The 17992-nt window shown below is 37.9% G+C and overlaps 1 long non-coding RNA gene across 20 annotated transcripts in view; it reads right to left on the bottom strand.

Moving 5' to 3' along the window:
• Window positions 1-17992, bottom strand: part of LOC126075907 (uncharacterized) — a 319320-nt gene that overhangs the window by 243316 nt on the left and 58012 nt on the right. For 15 of the 20 annotated variants that reach the window (XR_007517341.1, XR_007517347.1, XR_007517334.1 and 12 more), the window contains exons 1-2: window positions 2872-2966; window positions 2-2590 (exon numbers count right to left, since the gene is read on the bottom strand). This is a non-coding gene — a long non-coding RNA (uncharacterized LOC126075907). Of the gene's footprint in view, window position 1; window positions 2591-2871; window positions 2967-7204; window positions 7326-8283; window positions 8411-17992 lie in introns of those variants that run through there. The other 5 variants (XR_007517329.1, XR_007517345.1, XR_007517337.1 and 2 more) reach the window with 4 other exon arrangements.

The raw sequence follows: 17992 nt of genomic DNA, 5'->3' as shown, positions 1-17992 counted from the left end.
CCTTTCAACTCGAGGAGGATGCCACTTCTTATGGAACCCTTTTTTTTCTGAAGATACTCAGCGCTGACGGTTTAGAATAAAAACTATTAGCATATGACTAAAAAACTACACTACAAAGCCGCAACCTCTCTTGGAAGGAAGCTGATGGCGCTTACTAGCAATAAATGCCTTTCATTACACCTTCTTCGTCCTCGTCATCATATTAGCAGACTATATCCTCCCTTCAGCATCAATTAGCAGTTTTTAAAGGAAGGGGGAAAATGGATGAGGGCTCATAGGCTAAGCCTGGCAGTATACTCCACAGTCTCTCATTCAAATGCGACTCCTTTCTATCAAGGTTCTAGAATACAAGGAAGTCTAGAGACCATTAAGTAGTACACAAGCAGGAAATTCCCCGGAGTCACCAATATCGGATACAACTTTCCCTCAAGGAACCCGCGTCAGACTGAAGGCGAGAGAGTCGCCTGCAGCAGAGCCACACAGCGCATCTGCCTATTTATACCTTAGCACTTGGCAGTCACAAAGCGAGGCCGGCAGAGCAACTACTCCTGACTTCTTACTTGCCCCCGCAGAACGCAGGCACTCACTCGGAGAGGGCTTGTTTCATTTGCAGCCCCAATGAGAGCGAAGGTAAGGAAATGGCAGGCTTACCCTTTCGTAATCAATCCACCTAGAGACGCATCATCCGAGTCACAAATGAAACGCTAATGTACGAGAAAATGCAAGCCAATTTCCTCCACTTTGCTCCAAGTTTCAGTGGCCCCTCTACCATAAAAGATAGCTGTTTGTGGAGGCTGGCTTGTTCCGTGCCATTAACTCAGAACAAAACATACTTCTAGTGGGACAGCGGTGTTTACTTGTAAGAACTGATGAATCGTTCGGCACCGTTTATCACTTGCAGACAAAGACGTTCAACCACGATTTTGGACATAAATCAAGGTACATGCTCCTCAATGAAAAAAGATTGCTTAAGTCCCCAAAATCGCAGAGATTGAGGTCAGACTGGCCATAGCAACCAAGTACGGGACTTGGGCCTCCAGAAGGACCTAGCAACCGATAAATGAGTTCAGATCTCTTTTCATCTCCACTGGTGTGAAAGCCAAAATTAAAAAGATTAGATCACCCTGCACCCATTACAAAAGGCGCCACAATGAAAAAGTCATTTCCAGCCTTTGAATCACATCAAATAAATAACATTCATCCCTGCTATAATGAACAACTTTCAAAGTAAATTGAATCTCCATAGTACTGCTTTCTCTGGCTGCACAGTATTTACATAACAATATATCACAGGAAGCTCAGAATGGGTCTTGTAAACGGGGAACTTGGGATAAAAAGCATCTTTAGCCCCCCATTACAGTACACTCAGACTGCTTTCCAGTCCCTCATTTAAACAGTGTGTTTTATCAGGAACGTAAACAATGTTTTCAAATTGTGGGAAATGAAAGTTTTGGGTGCATATTTAAATGTCTGGACTAACCCCAATAGACTCCCTTTTGTGGGGCACTGACAATGTAAAAATCATTTAACCTCCTAAATCCATCTCCTGGACTCATTTTTGTAACAAAGAATTCTCATCCATGTGTACACTTCCTTCTTTGTTCATGCCAGCAATTTTCCACCCAAAATATCTTCTGAATTTTCATATATCGCTTTCAATGAGAGATTTAAAGTGATATATGAAAATTTACTGATTTTTTTTAGCGTGTGGCTCATTCATTGTTTGTCATTTCCTAGAAAGTGTAAGGGATCATTCTGCAATGCCATAACAATAACATTTATTAAGTTTTAGTAATATCTCCACATATGACGTTCATCCTCGACAGTCTAATTTGGACTAGATTTCTCCTGGTCATTAAAATATATATATATATATATATATATTAAGGACTAATCTCCACAAACACTTAAATGCCCATAAACTATTGTACATTAGTATGTTCAAAGTAATACAGTTAAATCTAGGTTAAAAAATATACCAGCATTATCTTATCTTTTTGTGGCAGTTCACTTAGACATGACTGTTTGAACTCCACAGGGAATCTCATTAATTTTTAAAACTCTCTGACCTCAGTACAGTTGAGTGTAAAAATAATTACAAATTTAGAATGAAAGAACATCGCTTGAATTTTACACGTCCATATGCTGCATGTTGCACAAAACATTGCTGTCACCAAACAGAATTTTCTCCAGATATAAATTTAAGCAGCATGATAAATGTCATCAGACAGAGATAAAAAGCAGCTCACACTCCCACCCAGCCCTACTCACACCTCACCTCCAATGATTCTAGTAACACAAAGCCCTGAGAACACAGGTTTGCAGGCAATCGACAGCACAGGCAATGCCCTCATAGAACTACTTCCCTATGGAAACTCACTTTATATCTCAACGTCTCTCCCTCCCAAAAGGATGCAAAAATGCAAGATTCAGGGCATAAATGTTTTCTTACCTAAAACTTGTCAGAAGGACGGTCCTTGTCATTGTTGTCACCTCCGGTGTACCCTCCTGCCACTGTGGCAATTGGCTCCACTATATTTATTGCTCATGTCTCAGTTACAGCTGTGGTACTCATCTGCCTGCAAAGACCCTACAAGGGGAAATGAAAAAGAGAGAGTGAGGTAGTAAGAGAGAGAGAAGAGGGAGTAGAAGTGCGTCTTGTGTGTGTGTGTATGTGTGTGTGTGTGTGTGTGTGTGACAGGATGAGAGAGAGAGAAAGAGAGAGAGACTGCTGACTTGAGACTAAGAACCTAAACCTCCGGCCAAGTCAAGCCTGAATAAAAATGATCAAAGCCCTTTCCTTCATCAAGAGAGTAGACAGATATTTTTTCTCCCCCACTGAAAAGTGGAACTGTCATTGGGGATTCTCACCAGGAAAGCGCAGACGGAGGCAGACCTTCTCCAGAGTGCGAGCGCTGCCCAGCAGTCCGTGCAGAATACAGGTGCCTATTGTTCCAGACACAGATATGTAGCCAGCCAGTCAGCCTCTGACAGATCTCAGCAAACCAGTGAGCCTGCCTTCATTTTAACTCCTTATTTACTAGTGCTTTTTGGTCAAATGCAAAGGTCTTCTCATCCCCCACAAGGAGTAAATGAGAGGATGCAGATGAGCTCACAGCAGGAACTAATCTTGTATCTTTCACAAAGGCAGACTTTTCATTGCTATTATGGAAATGTTGAATTTGATGCAAATATCTTATTTTTCTGAGAAGAAATGAAGCATTAGATTCCACAAGGAAGAACTAGCACATAAAAGAAAACCTTGACATCCAAGATGAACATTGTAGCCAAGGAAGGGAGGAATTGGAGATATTCAAAGCACCCTGAGTATAAACATATATACTCCAATACAAATGGGGTTAGCTAAACCAAAGGGTCCTAACCCTTTGCAAAGGGGTGTGGCACACTGAAAACACTGCACACAAAAAGACACCCTGGCAGGCATCTGTTTTCCTAGGGGCTCAAGTCTTTTTGGTCCTCTCTTTCCAGACCCCACTGCTTTCTCAAGCACTCCCAAAACATCACCCGTCCTCAGTGCCTCACCAGAGTCTAAATTATGCATAAGGCAGTTAAACAAAATTAAGGAAGCTCAGAGGAAAATAACTTGCTCTCCATTCTCCCTGATGAACCCTAAGATCCAGAGAGCACATTTGATTCTTTAAATTCCTGGACCTTTACGGATTAGCCTCACCAAGGATTTCTAACTTTGATCTTTGTGTATTCATGGAATAATGTTCTTCTAAGGAGTAAAAGAAGGCAAATTGCTTTGCATCGAATTGCTTGGCACTAAAATTTTTAATAGAAGACAGAAAACAGAAAAACAAAAGAAAAAGTAGCTTGTCGTTGAGTTAAAGTAAGAGGTGGATTTATGGCCTTCAGAAAAAGACAAAGACTAAACGTATAAGCACTTTGGATTTTTCCTAGAATGAACACCAATTCTCATGAAGCACTACGCATATTCTGACACAGGAAGTGTGCTGCAGAGTCTATAAAATGAGTTTAAAATTCCTTTGTAAAACCCACACTCAGGCATCACTTTACAAAGCCAGAGGGTAAACAGCGCAATAGGTGAAGGTTTAGGCATGCATGCCTGTTAATGGTAATGAGACATGTACTACATATCTGTGCACTGCTGAACAGCTCCTTCTAAATACCTAGGGTGTGTTTCATTTATTTAAAAACAAAACAAACTAATAAGAGATTGCATTCTAATGTTTCCCAACTCCAGAAAAAGAGAAACAGAAAATCCAGTTGCCACCTTTCACACTGACTCTGCCTAAATGCCTGCATTTTGAAACCATTTCAAGTCCTGTCATTGGACTAGGACTCAGAGCAATTTATGTAGGCATTCAAAATTCTTCTAGAAGTTAGAAAAAATTTGCTTGGCAAATGGATGCTTGACTTGGTAACTTCGGAAAAGTCTACCGGTGGTTTGCATTCAAAGAGAGCTTCTATTATGCTCAGACGGAAAGGACGCCAGAAGACTTTACCTCAACAAGGAGAAAAGTATACAGGGTTTCTCATTAAGATCATCTTAACCTATGAGCCAGCAACAAAAACAAGAGAATCTCGCAGGCTCTTTCTTCCAAGTGGGATAACTGATTTTTTTTTTTTTTTTTGTAAATCCACTTTCAAGCACATGCACATTTTTGAAAATTCAAGGGACAACTTCATCAACATGACTAACTTAATGGCAAAAAAGCAGAAGCCCATTCAATAAAGGGAAGTAGGATAGATTATAGGTACACACATAGAACAGAGCTGGAACACAGCAGAGGTGACAGCTTCCATGCAAGGCTCCCATGACTGCCCCTAAAGCTGCAGTTTTAAAGGGCAATCTAAAGCCTCACTCCTGAGCATGTGATAAGACTTAGGTTTAAGTACCTTTAATTAGACCATTACCCAGGCCCCATCCAGATGTTATTATCTTTCATCTTTTTTTTTTTTTTCTTTTGATTTTTCTATCCAACTTCTGTTGTCTTCAGAAAACCAAGCTTGGTGTGCCAAACTGATTTTAAATATCCAGCTCTTAGCATGTCTGAATACAGACAGTTCTCACAGTCGGGGTCCATTATTTTCTGGAGGCATGAGCAGAGGGTGATCAACATTAATGAGAGTCCTGTGTACATGTAAATAGAAAGCAGAGGAAATACTACTGAAGTATATGTCTCTGTGTGTGTGAGTGTGTGTGTATGTGAATATGTACCAGTACTTGTACAAGGTACACTTTTTTGTATGCTTCATGAGAGGAGAAAAGATCCTTTTTCTCAATAAAGTTGATTGTGAAGTCGCTACCAGGATGACTGCCCCTAGAACACCCCGGAGGTCTGTCACACAGCCCTAAGCTTATAATTCACACTTCAGTTCCAGATTTGCCAAATAATTCACGTCAACCAGGAGTCCAACATGAAGTGCCAAGTGCATTTTCAGCTCCTACCTCTAATCTCTGGTGAGGATTTTTCTGTTCCTTGATAGAAAAACAAAACTCTGTTTCATGTGCTAGGTTTTTAAGGAATAAATGCATGAGGGTTAAGAGTGCCCCTCATTAGCAGTAGCAAGGGGTAAGCTAATTCCCCTGATACTCCACTGGGTATTTACTCCTTTGAATCCACATAGCTTGATCTCAGAGGCTTGAAATTAGATTTCCCAGAAGAAACGTGAAAGGAAAACAGAATATCTTCTTTATATTACATAATATCTCAATTTTTATAATTTTCCCCCAGGACATGGAACGGACACATTCAGTTATTCATTCACACGATAAACCTCACGCTGCTAAAACTTCTCAGAGACTCTCCGGGAACTTGCAAGTAATTCAACCCCAGCCAAGTTAAAAATAGTCTCTCCACCGAATTAAACATTATCTAAGTTCTCCGTGCAGTTATTAAATATATAGAAGATCACCTCTGTGCGTAATCTCCAAATATCTTGGATTACATATTAAAATTCTAATTAAAAGTTTTTGTCTTATCTCAGTTGGCCAATTTGAGATTAGAAAGTAAATTTTAGTTCGGAGTAAAGGCACGTGGGGAATCAAGATTTCTGTAAATTAATGGCAGTAATACGAAGTATTTCTAGTAAGAAGAAAATAATACCTAACAGTGAACAACTTCAAAGACCTCTCTCTAGGTCTTGAGTATTTAGTACCATGAAGAGATTCCCTGGTGACTTCTATACCACAGAAGTTTACTTCCTGGAGAATTGGAGAGAGATAGAGAAGAGAGATGAAATTTCTTTGGTGTGAGAAAAAAGTATTACCAGGATTATGCTAAAAACTGAAATTGTAAAAACCTGATCACACAGCTTGACTGATTTAAAAACCACATTATGAAATATAAACTAAAGCTTTCCAATATTTAAGATCAGGATGGGGTAAATGCTACTTAAGTTTCCATGTATTTAATCTGCTGTGAAATGTAAATGGAAACACTACTAAGAATACTGTTCTGAAAAGTCAGTGAAAATTTAATAGAAAATATTAGGGGGTGCTTTACAAAACACCTGCAATATTTAATAGTGCAGCCATTTGATAACTGATAGAAGGAAAGAGTGCATTTTCTCTAAAAATTTCCATTCTGCAGCATAATATATATTTTATAATCTACCTGATTAGCTTCCTGACATACAGCTTAAATTAGATAAATATTTGGTTTCCAAAAAGTTCAAGGAAATGTGTTAGTCATCAATTAATAAGCAATGAGATATTTGAGTAATGGTTGAGTATTTTGCCTTCCTTATTTGGAATCAACTGGACCAACAACAACAATTCTATAATAGTTGCTGAAAGTCAACTCTGAGAATGTACATAGAGACAACAGAATGTTATATTTTGAATGGTAACAAAGGGAAAGTATTCACATTGTCCCATGTGTAAATAAAACAATACATTTTCCATGTTTCTATAAATGTCCTCTTAAGTAGTCTCAGCCTTAAAGAGCACAATGAAAAAAATAATAATAACCTGTAACTGATTGATGAGAGTTGATTTTCAACACAAAAGCAGTTTACAGAAGTTGGAAAACTCTCAGAAGGGAATTGGGCAGAGAGATTGTAAGGAATTCTCTATGCTTATTTTGTACAGCATTTTTTAAAGTCATGGAATATTCTAGAACTTGATATTTTCTTCAAGGATTGCAATTCTGAAAGTTTTGTTAATGCACATATATTATCCTATTTCTCGTTCTTTGAGTGAATGAGGACCTACCTGGTTTCTCCAACAGCTGTTTCTGGGGCTTCATTGGTAGAGCGGCCTGATCCACAGGAAACTTCAGCTGAAAGTGCCCCTCTCCCTTCCTCTTGTCATGTGCAGTCTTCCCCATCCGAATCTTTTGATAAACATCAGGATAAGCATTATTTATTAATATGGCAAAGTCATTACAATCCTGAGCTAAAATGCTATTGGACCTTTCCCTAGCTAAAGCTGTTTAAAAAGTCTTTAAATCCAATTTAATTTCCTTCCACCCAGTCAAGTTTTCTCCACAGATAATTGGTTTTCATTATGTGCACAAAAAGCATCAGTGAAGTCAGTACGTACGAGGCATTTAAATATTTTCAAATGGAAGTTTGCATGTATTTACGTTTGGGTACCCAAATACATACTTCCATCTGACTCTGTATAACTGATCACTAACACCCTTATAATGTAAGGGACAGCACTGTGGAAATTGGAAAGGCTGCATAAACAGCCATGTTAGTCATTGGTCGTAGTCGAAGTTCCATAAAGTCAGTATTGCAAAGGTCATAGTCTTATTTTAAACAAGTAGATTATCGCAAAACAAAGTATTCTCCTTACTAATTGTGTTGAATTTTTGCATGCTCACAACCAGAACGCTCCTGGTTCTTGGTTTTTGGTTTTTAATTTGCAAAGCCTTAATTCTTTCACCGGAAAAAAATTCTGATTTTTTTTTTTTTTTCCTAATCATCATTTGCACAACAGCCATTTTAGGATTTATAAGAACTTAAATCAGTATATTATCATCAAAAGTGTGTTTGAGATGCTAGTGCAGAATAGCTAATTGTTCCTAAGTACCTTGAAACATTAGATTAGCAATGTTTATAATTGTCTAAATAAAGCATGACGATATAAAATCAATTACCATGCACATCAGTCTTTGACGTTTCAATGCATTACAACTGTGTAGTAAAGTTCCCATTACTTTAAAAGAAAAAAAAAAAAGCCAGTTTCTATTGCCAGAAACTCTAACTAATGAAAGTAGTATTCAATTGTAAACACTGGAGAAACAAGCAGAGCAGCATCTGCAGTGCTGAAGTTGATCTACTTACTTGAATATTCATCTTCCTCTGATTTAAGACTACCCTGAAACATGAAGAATTTCACAGTTGAGAACGTTTCCGTGTGCTCTTGGCTTCATAGTCCCTCCTTCACAGGTAAACTACTATCAAATAAAAAGAGCCCTATTTAAACACCAATGCAAAACTAGGTTATAACAGTCACTAAGCTTCCGAGGAAAGACAAGATATTCCGAAACTCCTTTCTTGACACAGGTGTCTGTTGCTGTCCATTGTCATTTGGGTTCCTCCAAGCTTTTATAGTCACAATCTCCTTCATATTTCTCTCTTGGGGGCCCAGAGTGCTGAAGTGAGAATGACTTCTCCTTGGTCTTTATTTGCTTTTTGATTGGAAGGAGAGGGTCAGAGTTTATTCAATTCAAGATCAAAGACAGACATGTCAAGAGAGGAAACATAGTTTTCCGAGTGGAATTTAGGCCTGAGATTTGCTCCCTTTCTGAATGAAAAAACAAACCAAAACAAAATACAAACAGAAGCAGATCAATTCAGCGTGCCTGATTCCATCAAGTCACTGTGATTTAAAAGATAAAGACAATCCGACCAGAAAAGAAAGAAAATATTCTTAGCAAATTAGTTTCTTTTCTCAGTCCCACACCATACCCTTCAGCCCCGGACTTCTCTGCACACCAGTCTTCCTCCTGTTGACTAGTAACTATTTCTGTAAAGAAAACACTTAATGAAGCTGAGGTCAGGCTGCTTCGCCTTGGCATTTGCAGTGACAACAAATCAGGAATGATAGCATCCCCCAGATTTATGAATTTTTTACCCCTGCAGTCACAAACATCAGACGTTTACTTTATAAAGGGAGCTTTTAGATCCTTCCTGCAGTTTCCATAGTGATTTCATTTTTTTCCCTTTTATCACAGATTGGCTGAAGAGCTGCTACCCTTTGTGCGTTAAAAGGTTTGTGCTACCAACTGTCGATGTAAAAGGTAGCTGAGGCAGAGACGCAATATATACTGCCAAAAATAATTGAAACAGAGACATATCAGTGAAAGGTTCCAAAAGAAATGTATTTTTTTTTTTTTCTGCATCAATGTGATAGTACAGGAGAAAATAATTTTGCCTGAATTCTCATAATTACTCTGAATTAAATGTAGTTATATTTTATGCTGTGTACCAAACTTATATTAAAACACTCATCATACAAAACATAATCCTTTCATAAAAGGCTTTAATATAGCTCCCACTGTTCCAAGTGTCTGGGCTTGTTAGACATAAAAGTTCATTAGGAAAACATATTCACTTCTGTTACTTTCGTTTCAGCTGCAATGTTTATTCCAGTGTTTATTTTTTTCTTCTTACCCCTTGGCTTATTCATTTTTATTGTGTGGTTTCTGTTAAGGGAAAGTGCATTGAGTTTTCAATTTAATCCAGACTGTCCATTGCAAAACAGCAATAACCTGTGGAAAAAAAATCTGTACACTTTTATCTAGCACTTAATAAAGTAAGGGCTCAGTTTTTAATTTAGTTCTACATTGTTTTATATCATTCTTCTCCCTATTAAAATTGAGCATTTCAATGAATTTTAAATGTTATACTGATTTTTCTTTCAACTCTCATACTATTAAATAATGTTGACACCTGAATAATCCTAGTCATAGGTTGCTATAATCCTAAGAGAAATGTCTGCTCTCTAGCTACTTATTAAATATATTGAATTCTTGTCATGATGCTGTAAATGTATTACAAATAAACTTTTAGCTCTGAATATTTTTTTTAAGACCGTGAGGAAAATAACACCATTGCCAATTACTATAAAAGTTTGTGTTCTATTTATAGATATATTAAAGTGTTGAAATAGCAATAAGTATAAAAATAATTGTCATTTTAGAAAAAGGAGCCTGTCTACAGAAGTAGTTATGATATTAAGATAATATAATATTATCTTATATATTTCATATTAAAACGTTCTAGTTTCTATAAAGATATAGAGAACTATGGGATCTGCCCTATGATCATTATAATATATACTTTATTCTACCTCATATATATATATTTTTTAATTTCCAAAAGATAACAAAGCCTAAATAGGCTATTTCTGAGTTTTTACTCAACATGAACAAAATTATGCAGAGTAGTAAGATTTCTCCTCGAGATCTTGAAAGAGAAAGCTATGCATCTGACCTACATAATGAGAATTCCAAGAGATGGTGAGAACAGGTAGACATGGAAAAAGGACACTATTTTCATCAAGCTCTTTGAGGGTCTTGAGCTACCTTACTTAATGGCAGAATTTGGTGTAAGAAGGGGCAAAGTAATAATTAACATGCAACGCTCACACCAATCTATAGATTATACTTCTGAACCTCACAGAGAATAAAACAGGGGCCAAAAAAGGATGAAGGACCTTATCAACTTGAGTTTATGGACTGAGTCACTGAACAAATTATTATTAAACACTTCGCATGCCAAACACTGTGGGACTATCTCCGTTTATGAACAAGAAACATTATCTTTGTCCTTATGGAGATTCCAGTCTATAGAGTAGATGGGGGAAAGGAAGAAGCAAGCAGATAAAATATGTAATTTTATCAAAGAAAATAATAGTGGTCAATGAGAGAGAAATTAAGAAGTGGTGGAAGTAGATGGCCAGGGAAGGCCTCTCTAAGGAAGGCACCTCTACTCTGAGACCTGAAGAGAGAAGATAAGGCTGCCGTACACAATCCATGGGGTGGGAAAAGGGGTAGGAGAAACAGGAGTGCTCGACTCAAAGCAATATCATTCTGTGTTTCAAGAAGTAAAAAAATGGCTGGTATAAATCAGCAAAGTGACTGAGGGTGTTTTAAGTAGCGGAGTGGCATGATCAAATTTTATTTTTAAAGATTATTCTGGATGTTGTGTGTAAAACGGATTAGAACAAATTGAATGCAAAAACAAAGAAGTAAGTTAGGGAATAACTGTACCAGTACTAGTTGCTGTAGAGTTGATTCTGAATAATGGTGGCCTCATGTGTATCAGAATAGAGCTGTGCTCTGCAGGGCTGTCAATGGCAGAACTTTTGGAAGTAGATTGCCAGGCCTTTCTTCTGAGGTGCTTATGGGTGGACTCCAACCTCAACCTTTCAGTTAGCAGTCAAACATGTTAACCATTTGCACCACCCAGGGACTCCAGAGATAACTGTAGAGACCCAGCAAAGAGATGCTGATTGCTTGGATTAAGAGAATGCTATCAGACTAGAAGATGAAGACTTTTAGCCAACATAGTGCCATAGACTGAAGCACCTTGCCATCCCTCCACAGCAAAGACCCAAAAAACTAAGTAAAACAGAGACAAACGTCATTCCTGGAACCCAAAGTGTCAAGTGAAGAGATAAAAAAAACTCAGCCAAACAGCGAATGGAGTAAAAAATTGACAGAGAACAGAGAGTGAGGAGCGATACATGTGGAGGTCCCCATCAGCTAACGCAGCACAGATTCACCATCTTGGACTCCTCTTGGAGGCTGGTGGACAGGGAGCATGGGAAAGCAGCTTCACAGAGCTCCCAGGAGGGGACAGAACACTCGGTAACCAGCAATAAATGCTTTCCCATCCACCATCCTCTCCCCAGCAGGAGACAGAGCACCCAGTAATCAGCGATATATGCTTTCCTAGCCTCCCCTTCTTCCCCCCTCCTCCACCCTCAGCCTCTTCTGCTTCCCACTGGCCAGAGTCTCTTGGCCAGAAGGCAACTGCTTCCACACCAGGCTGCCTGATTCACGCCGCCCACAATGGCCAGCTACCTGAGTGCCATTTGTCTGTTGCTGCTGTTGCTTTTTTCCATTTCTTTTGGTTTCTTCCAAACCTCCCACCACCTCCCCCTCCTTTATCTTGAACATCTGGCTCTGTGTGCCATCTTTGCTTCTTTTTGAAAGGCTGTGAAGCACCGCTCGACTGGGGAACCACTCCCCCGGCCCATGACACCATGCTGGTGGGATTCTTGGGGCTTTTTTGTTTTGTTTTGTTTCATTATGTTTTGTTTTGTTTGTTTTCTTTTTCTTTTCATGGCTTGGGAACCCCTTCTAGCCAGGCTGCACTGCACAGCATAGGAGCCACTTCCCCAGTCTGTGCAGCCCCAGGGGGCAATTCTTTTTATTTCTCTCTCTTTTTTCCTTTCTGTCTTCATTTCTCAGTTCTCATCTCTCTATACTTACCTTCTTTTCCTGTCTTCTGAATACCTGGTGCTGTGTGACATCTATACACCCACTAGCCAGGCTATACTGCACAGCCTGGTAGCCACTTCCCTGATCTTCATGGCCGTGCTGGGGGTACCCCTGGTGGCTTTTCTTTTCTTTCTTATTTTTTTCTCCAAATTTTTATTTAGTTATTTTTTCTTTCTTTTTCCCTTTTTCTATTTTTTCCCTCAATTTCTTGGTTTCTCATCTCTCCACTCCGATGGCAAGCTCCCTTAGCACTCTTTTTTTTTTTTTTTGGTTAGTTGTTTGTTTTTGGCTCCTGTTTCTCTCTCCTGTCTCTCCTCTTTCCCATGCCCATATTAGCTCCGCACATCACAACCTTCCCCTCCTTATGGCCTACCTGCCCTGTGTGCCGAACCTCATAGCCCCGAGCAACAGAGACACACGGCCTACCAAAACCTGCCCAGTACTGATTCCCAGCCCACCCTGTCAGCCCTAATATGTGCCACAAACAACCTGATCCAGCCCCCCCCTTCAGCTGGACCTGCCCTGCTGCATAGCTGACTAGCCCTGCCCATTGGACAAGGAGGCAAGATATATTGTGACCACAGACAAGCAAACAAAAAAGAATGCACAGCCCACCTGCTCAGACATAAGGAAATAAAACAAAAAGGCAGATGAAACAGAGATCTACAATCAAGAAATGAAGAAAATAACTACTGGATGTCCCAAAGATAGAAGACAATATCAAAACAGGTGTATATATATATATATATAAAGGACAGGAATATTCCAGTAGGCATCCAAAATAAAACACCAGATGACTTTCCAGTAGAAGAACAGGCACTAGAACTACCTGACAAGGAACTCAAATCTCTAATATTCAGAGCTATCCAAGAGTTGAAACAAAAAGCAGTCAAAAATGAGGAAAAAATAGGCAAATTTATGGAAAAGGCAGACAAATTCATGGAAAATACAGACAAAAAAAAAATAGAAGAGTTCAGGAAAATAATATGGGAACAAAATCCCAAAACAAATTCATAACTAGAAATCATATGAAAACCACAATTTCAAATCCAAAAGATAAAAAACAAGATTTAAGAAAGGGACAGTGTCATAGAAGGGCTGAGGAGCAGCCTTCAAATGATGGAAGACAGGATCAGTGAAATTGAAGACAAATACTTGGATATAACCCTGTTTGAGGAAACATCAGAGAAAAGAATGAAGAAACCCTGAGAATTATATGAGATACAATCAAAAGTGAAAATTTGAGTGACCAGAGTTCCAGAACAAGGAGAGAAAACAGAAAACACAAAGAGGATTATTGAAGAATTGCTGACAGAAAACTTCCCTAATATCATGAAACATGAAAAGCTGACCATCCAAGAAGCTCAATAAACCCCATATAGGATAGACCCCAAAAGAAAATAACCAAGGCATATCATAACCACACTCAATAAAACAAAAGGCACAAAAAAAAATCCTGAGAGTAACTCAAGAAAAACAAAAAGTCACATAAAGAGGAGAAAGGATAAGACTAAGCCTGATTATTTAGCATAAACCATGCAGGCAAGAAGGCAATGGGATGACATATATAAAACTTTGAAAGAAAAAAATTGCCAACCAAGAATAATACTTCCTGCAAAAATCTCATTCAAACATGATGGTGAAATTAAGACATTTCCAGACAAACAGAAATTAAGGGAATATGTAAAAACCAAACCAAACTTACAAGAATTATTAAAGGGAGCCCTTTGGTCTGAGAACAAACAACAACAGACCACAGCCTGAAGCTAGGATGCAAGATTGTACCAGCCAGATACCAACCTAGGAAATGAACGCTCAAGGACTATCCAAAACCAAAAGAATTGCAAGAGGGAACCAGAGAGGTTATTCTATAAATGACAACAGCGTCAGAATGATAAAAGAGGGAATAAATAAATGGTGTAGTATGGAACTTTCTAATGGAGAGGAAGGTAAGGCAATACCAAGTAATTAAAGAATGTTTCAAACCTAGGAAGATAAGGGTAAATTTCAAGGTAACCACAAAGAAGATTAACAAACCTACTCACCAAAATAAAGAAGAAAAACATTAAATCTCAATAAAAACAAAATCTACAAAAACAAATGAAATTCATTTACAAAAGGAACTCAGCACAGAAGAGTAAGAGGAACAAAGAAAACATCAGCGCCACAAAAAAAGCACTACAAAATGACAGCAATAAACTCACACCCATCAATAATTACACTGTATGTAAATGGCCTAATTGTACTCATAAAGAGACACAGAGTGACAGAAAGGATAAAAAAACAGGACCCATCAATACACTGTCTATAAGAGACACACCTTAGAAACAAAGTTGCAAATTTATTAAAAAATCAAAGGATGGAAAAAAAATACAACAAGCAAATAACTACCAAAAAAGAGCAGGAGTGGCAATATTAATCTCAGATAAAGTAGACTTTATTAAAAAAAAAAAATCCATCATAAAAGACAAAGAAGGGCACTATATAATCAGCAAAGGTACAATCCATCATGAAGACTTAACCATAATAAACAACCACACACCCATTGACAGGGCTCCAAAATACAAAAAACAAACTCTTACAGCACTGAAAAGAGAAATTCGCGGCTACACAATAATAGTAGGAGACTCAACACACAACTCTCAGTAAAGGACAGAACATCTAGAAAGAAACTCAACAAAGAAACAGAAGAGCTAAAGGACACAATCAGCCAACCTGACCTCAGACATATATAGAACACTCCACCCAACAGCTGCAAAGTACACATTCTTTTCCAATGCATATGGAATGCTCTACAAAATAGACTACATCATAGGCCACACAGCAACCCTCGACAAAATCCAAAACACTGAAAGAATACAATGTATCTTCTCTGACCACAATGCCATAAAAGTAGAAATTAACAACAGGAAGGGCAAGGAAAAAAAATCAATTACATGGAAACTGAATAACACCCGGCTTAAAAACCACTGGGTAATAGATGAAATCAGAGATGGAATCAAGAAATTCCTAGAATCAAAGGAGAACGAAAACATATCATACCAAAACCTCTGGGACACAGCAAAGGCAGTCCTCAAAGGTCAATTTATATCAATAGATGCAGACATCAAAAAAGAAGAAAGGGACAAAATCAAAATATTAGCTACACTTCTTGAAAAATAGAAAGAGAACAGCAAAAGAAGCCCACAGCCACGAGAAGAAAGGAAATAATAAAGATCACAGCAGAAATAATTGAAACAGAGAATAGAAAAACAACAGAAAGAATCAACAAAAGCCAAAAGTTGGTTCCTTTAAAGGACCAACAAAATCAACAAACCAGTGGCCAAACTGACAAAAGAAAAACACGAGAGGATGCAAATAATCCAAATAAGAAATGAAATGAGGGACATTACAAAAGACTCAAATGAAATAAAAAGGATCATAACAGAGTATTATGAAAAACTATACTCCAACAAATTTGAAAACCTAGAGGAAATGGACAAATTTCTAGAAACACACAACCTAACCAAACTAACACAAAATGATGTTGAAAATCTGAACAGACCCTTAACAAGAGAAGAGATTGAAAAGGTAATAAACCCTCCCACCTCCCCCCCCCCGCAAAAAAAGGCCTGTCCTAGATGGCTTTACTGGAGAATTCTACCAAATATTCAGAGAAGAATTTGCACCAATACTACTCAAACCATTCCAGAACACAGAAAACAGATACTTCGGAATTCATTCTATGAAGCCAGCATAACCCTGATACCAAAACCAGGCAAAGAAAAAGGCAAAGACACCACAAAAAAAGAAAATTACAGACCAATATCTCTCATGAATATAGATGTAAAAATTCTCAACAAAATTCTAGCTGATAGAATTTACCATCATAAAAAAAAAAAAAGACACCACAACCAAGTGGGGTTCTTATCAGGTATACAAGGATGGTTCAATGTCAGAAAAATCGACAAATGTAATCCACCACATAAATGAAACAAAAGAATCATATGATCATCTCAATCATGCACAAAAGGCATTCAGTAAAATCCAACACCCATTCCTGATCAAATATAGGAGAGAAATTCCTCAACGTAATAAAGGGCATCTATACAAAACCATCAGACAATATCGCTCTTAATGAACAGAGGCTGAAAAAATTCCCCAAGAACAAGAACAAAGCAAGGATGCCCTTCATCACCATTCCTATTTAACATTGTGCTGGAAGTCCTAGCTAGACCAATAAGGCTAGAAAAAAAAAAAATAAAGGGCATCCAAACTGGGAATGAAGAAGTTAAACTGTCCCTATTTGTGGATGACACAATACTATAGATAGAAAGCCCAAAAGACTCCATGAGAAAACTACTGGAACTAATAGATTCAGCAGAGCAGCCGGATACAAGATAAACATAAAAAAAATCAGTTGGATTCCTAGACACCAATAAAGAGAATGATGAAAAGAAAATCAGAAAAACAATACCATTTATAATAGCCCCTAAAAAAGATAAAATACTTAGGAATAAATCTAACCAGGGATGTAAAAGACCTATGCAAAGAAAACTACAAAACGCTACTGCAAGAAACCAAAAGAGATCTACATAAATGGAAGAACATACCATGCTCATGGATATGTAGACTCAACATTGTGAAAATGTCAATTCTACCCAAAGGAATTTAAAAATACAATGCAATCCCAATCCAAATACCAACAACATTCTTTAAAGAGATGGAAAAACTTATCATTAACTTTATATGGAAAGGCAAGAAGCCCTGGATAAGTAAAGCTCTAGTGAAGAGGAAGAAAATTGGAGGATTCACACTACCTGACCCAGAAGCTACTATACAGCTACAGGAGTAAAAACAGCCTGGCACTGGTACAACAACAGGTACATTGACCAATGGAACAGAATTGAGAGCCCAGATGTAAATCCATCCACCTATGGTCACCTAATCTTAAAGAAGTGTCCAAAGTCCATCAAATGGGGAAAAGACAGTCTTTTTAATAATGGTGCTGGCAAAACTGGATGGCCATCTGCAAAAAAAATTAACAGGACCCCATACCTCACACTATATACAAAATCTGATTCAAAATAAATCAAAGACCTAAATATAAAGCCCAAAACTATGACATTCACAGAGGAAAAGAGGTCATAATACAAAGCATTAACAGGATACAAACCACAACCAACAACACACAAACTCCAGAAGATAAGCTAGATAACTGGAATCTTCTAAAAATTAAACACTTTTGTTCATCGAAACAGTTCACCAAAACAGAAAAAAAACTCTTGACTGTTACAAATTATACGAAGATCTAATCTCTAAAATCTACAAGAAAACCCAACACCTCTACAACAAAAATACAAATAATCCAATTAAAAAATGGGCAAAGGAAATGAACAGACACTTCACCAAAGAAGACATTGGAGTGGCAAATAGGCACATGAGGAAATGCTCATAATCACCAGCCATTAGAGAAATGGAAATCAAAACCACAATGAGATACCATCTCACCCCAGCATTACTGGCACGAATCAAAAAAACAGGAAATAACAAATGTTGGA

This window comes from Elephas maximus, chromosome 4, assembly GCF_024166365.1.
Source record: "Elephas maximus indicus isolate mEleMax1 chromosome 4, mEleMax1 primary haplotype, whole genome shotgun sequence".
NCBI lineage: Eukaryota > Metazoa > Chordata > Mammalia > Proboscidea > Elephantidae > Elephas > Elephas maximus.
Note: the sequence above shows the minus strand (reverse complement) of the source record. Positions and strands in the feature narration are given on the sequence as shown.